Source organism: Penaeus monodon, chromosome 14 (assembly GCF_015228065.2).
Source record: "Penaeus monodon isolate SGIC_2016 chromosome 14, NSTDA_Pmon_1, whole genome shotgun sequence".
Taxonomy (NCBI): Eukaryota; Metazoa; Arthropoda; class Malacostraca; order Decapoda; family Penaeidae; genus Penaeus; species Penaeus monodon.
In genome coordinates this window covers 39272974-39277973 of record NC_051399.1, presented here as the reverse complement: position 1 = coordinate 39277973, position 5000 = coordinate 39272974, and positions in this window count along the sequence as shown.

The window sequence follows — 5000 nt, the reverse complement described above, 5'->3', positions numbered from 1 at the left end:
GAGAAACCTTATCAAATGCCTTCTTAGAGTCTAAGTATACACAATCCACCCAGCCGTCTCTTTCTTGTAATATTTCAGAAACTCTATCATAGAAACATAGGAGATTTGCTACGCATAACCAAATTGTCTATTTGATACCATAATGTATTTTTCAAATACTTCAACCCACTGTTTCCTAACAATCCTTTTTAACAGCTTGCATACTACACTAGTTAATGAAAGTGGTCTATAATTAAGAGGGTTTTGTTTGTCGCCGTTCTTGTATAAAGGTGTAACATTGGCAAGTTTCCAGTCTTTTGGTAGTTTTCCTTGTCACTGAAGTTTGGAATATTAACAATAACGGCGTACATAATTCTTCGGCACATTCCCTCAGAACCCAGTCAGATATCTCATCTGGTCCCTCTGCTTTAGTGTTGTCGAACCCTTTCAGTAGGTCTTTTATTTCATTCTTTTCGAGTGTGATATTTTCGATATTCTGATTTACGTTTGTTCGGTTACTTGCCATTTCAAAGTATAGATCCTGAACAAACGATGACTGAAATTTCTCATTAAGGATTTCACACATTTCCTCTTCCTTAGTATGAACGATGTTATAGTCTTTGATGGCGCTAATCTGATCTCTACTTTTAGTCTTACTATTTATGTAGTTAAAGAAGAGCTTTGGTTGGTTTGTATATTTATTGGTTATATCCCTTTCAAAGTCTAATTTCGCCTCCTTCATGGTTTGGTGTATACTCATTTATCCCCACTTTATGCCTTTCATACACCGACTGAGATCTATGTCTTATGAAGCTTTTCCAAAGGAGCTATTTGTTTTCTCTCGTTTTCTTGCATTTATCATTGATCCACTTTTCGCCATTTCTTGCTTCAGTTTTGAATCTTGTTACATTTTTTTCTACTCCTTGTTTATAAACTTCGCAAATTTTAGAATACTGCATATTCTCTTCGTTCAGGAGGGTTTCCGAGTTTATGTCATCAAGGAAATCTTTAAGGCTTGTAATTGTACTTTCCTTTTCTTTCCTTACTTACGATGAGTTGTTTCCTGTAGCAGACAATTTTTTCAACTTAATTACTACATGATCACTTTTTCTTTGAGGAGGGCAGTACTCCATATCCTTAATGTCACCTTTATGCTTTGAAAATATTAGGTCAAGCATAGACCGTCTATTTGATCCTGGTATGATCTGTTACATTCTGGAAGAGACAACATTAATTTATAACTTCTAGTAATTTTACATTCCACGAATCTGGCTGAGCTCTGGGATCGAAACTTCCCCAGTCAATTGTGGTAGAAAAATCCCCTGTTACAAAATTTTCTTTTTCATTAGTTTCCGAGAGTTGTAGCATTTCCTCCAAGCGCTTTAATGTTTCTTGATTTTTTTTTTTTTTTGTAATTTTCTTGTGACCACACCGATGTATAAAGTGGCATGTACACTGTGGTTATTATTATATTTACTCCATTTGTTTTTACCTCAATTGCCTTTAGTTCTGCTATGGCGTCTTGCTGAATCTCTGTCTCCTTTATAACAATTCCTTTCCTTGTTAATATTGCTACCCCCCTCCATTTCGATGTGCCATATCTTTTCTCCAAATATTAAGTCTCTGAGTCCTAATGTTACATCGTCTACGGTGGGATCCTGTTTGGATTCAGTGATGCATATTACATCTGGTTTATTACATTCAGTAATTGCATCTAGATCTAGTAACTTCGAACAAAATCCATCTAAATTTGTATAAACTATTTCCATAAAATCTTTCGGTATTCCATTTTGACTGCAAGGCTAATTGTCTGTCTCCACACTTTGGTTCCGATAGTAAACTTGTTTTGCTTGGAAGCCTCTCTCCTTCCAAAATATTTTTTTTTCCTCTTCTTCAGTCCTTTGCTCGTTTGCTCTTCCATTTTGCTGCAGTATTTCTCTGTCATCTTTTGTCGTATTTTCTCTTATCCATATTTTCTTATCTTCCTCATGTGTGGCCAGGACTTTAGCTTTCTTTATTACATCAGTTACCCGTTGAATGAATAAATGTCATCTTTAAAGGGCGTTTCTTTCCCCTTTCGAATAATCCCAACCTCTTGTGGGTTATGCTATTCACCTCCAGAATTCGGGGTTTATGACCTTGAGAATCATCATCAATAACGGTATGCTCATGTTTGAGCAGCCGTGGACCTCTCCACCATCCTTCGCCGCTCAACTCGATCTTGCGCTTTTCTTCCACTTGTACCATCGACAGCCGCAAATACCTTTGATGTTGTCGCTCAGTCTTGTCTTCGATTTGCCTCTTCCTCTGTTTCCTATCACCATCCCTGTCAGCAAGTTTTTCTCAATACTTTTACTTCTCATCACATGACCAATAAACTTTAATTTCCTCCTGTTCAAGATGTCCAACAGATGGTCTTTATAATTTATTTTTCTCAGCACTTCATCATTCGTTTTCTTTTCTGTCCAGTTAATACGTAGTACTCGTCTGTAACACCACATTTCAAAACTATTGACCTTTTTCTTGTCTATCTTCTTCAGCACCCAATACTCAGAATCATATGTCTAACTTTTACTCTAACTTTACCTAGTAGTTGTTGTAGTTCAATGATACTGCCGGCAATTAAAACTATATCATCGGCGTATCGTAGATTTGATATTTTGTATCCTCCAACATCTACAGTTCCTTCAAAATTCTCTAGAGCACCTCTCATAATTGCTTCAGAATATATATTAAAAAGGTGCGGAGACAGAATGCAACCTTGTCGTACTCCTTGGTTGACTTCGAACCATTCTGTTAACCCATAAGTGGTTCTTACAGTTGCTTGTTGTTGGTCATACATGGCTTTTATTAGTTGGATGATGTGTTTTGGAAATTTCATATCATTCATGTTATTCCAGAGGATATCGTGATCAACAGTATCAAAAGCTTTCGAGTAATCGATGAAACACAGGTATAGGTCTTTCTGATGTTCTCTGTTTTTTCTATGATAAATTTCAGATTTAGAATCTGGTTTCTGGTATCTTTCTAGGGCGAAAACCTGTTTGTTCGTCTGCAATTTCTTCTCATAACTTTAACTTCATTCTTTCAGCAATAATTTTCAATAAAATTTTGCTGCTGTGACTTATTAATGCAATTGTCCTGTTATTGTTGCATTGGAGTGCATCACCTTTTTTAGGTATGGCCATCTTCTTTCATTCCAAATTTTCGTACAAAGTTTTTAGATCATTTTTGCCTACTTTGTCGTTGAGGTCTCCCATGATTACTTTTACATCTCTGTTAGGAATTGTGTCTAAAGTTTCTTGGAGAGTGTTATAAAATTTTTCCATTTCTTCATCACTTGCAATGTTGGTTGGTGCATAGCATTGTATAATACTAATGTTGCTTGTATTCTTACTTTTAAAATGCGATCATTTATTGGGCTGTACCCAATTAGTGCATTTGCAGTTTTTTTCGTGAGAATCATAGCAACTCCGTGACTATAATTTCCTTCTTCTTTTCCAAAAAAAAATTGTCTTGTTTTCTTTAGTTTTGAAACTTCCATTACTTTTCCACTTGGTCTCACTGATTCCTAATATTTGAATGTTGTATCTATCCATTTCGTTACAGACAGTATGCAATTTACCCATCTCTTTCATTTTCCTTAAGTTCCACGTTCCGATTTTTAATTAGTTTTTTAATTGGACATGTTTTCTTTGTCTTCTTTGTCTTACAGATGCATATTTAACATTGTCAGCCTGGTTGCCCACTGAACAACGCGCCCCTGAACCCACGCGACGGGCGATATGGTATGAATTATCATTTCTGTATTTAATCATTGGTGTAGAGGTTTGTCAGGAGAAAAGAAAAGTTGAGTGGAATCCCCCAGGCTCCTTCTCAACTCGCAGTCTCCAACTAACTAGGAGGAACTATCTCTGCCGCTTTGAAACAGTTACTCTGCAATACGCCAGACATATTGTTTGGTGAAACCAGTAATCAGTAGAACCGAGGGTGTTTTTATCAGATATCCACTGCCCTGCTGCCGACAGCTTCACCGTAACCCTGGCACAGGGAGCTAATAGGGTGCTATCCTTGTTCAAGGGAACCCCAGGGTGCAGTTTATTGTCTTACCCAGGACAAAACCTTGAGAATACTGACTATCAATTTCTTGTCTTCGTTGTAACGCTCGACTCCATCTTCTACAACTTTTTCTTCATGCCCTAATATGACTATTTCCTTGTTTACATCAGCCAAATTTGCAATATTCCTTGTGTGTTGCCCAAGGTGTGACTTATTTTTTTTTTTTTTTACCGTATGTGTGTGTGTGTGTGTGTGTGTGTGTGTGTGTGTGTGTGTGTGTGTGTGTGTGTGTGTGTGTGTGTCTGTGTATGTGAGTGTGTGTGTGTGTGTGCATGCGTGCGTGTGTGCCTGTGTGTGTTTATGCGATTCTGCGTGTGTGTGTGTGTGTGCTCACGCGTGTGTGCGTGTGTGCATATTCATTTGCATATACGTTCATGTGAAATATGTATGAGCTAGTTCCGGTCGTCTTTTTTCGCATTTTTCTACGCACTTTATTTCATCGAGTCCTGTCTATAGAATACAGTGGAAAATAATACTATGGATACTAATGGTGATAACGATAATAATTATCGTACACAAATATAATAAATAAAATACATGAAAATAATGAGGTTGAGTACATCTATCTAAATTCATCATCATAATAATGGTAATGATAATAATGAAAAAAAATAATAACGATACTGTTTATAATAGGTAAAGTAATAACGATGAAGGTCATGAAAATAACAATTAAAAAAAAAACATAATGATAATAAAATAGAAATTTCATAATAATGATAAAATGAATACAAATAAAAATGATGATATAATGAATAGTATAACAATAACTATAAGAGATAATATATAATGATAATAATAATGATATTACTAATGATAATAAGTAACAATAATAATAATAAAAAAACATGTAATTGTATAAGATAAAATAAAAAATAATATAAAATAATAATGAAAATAAT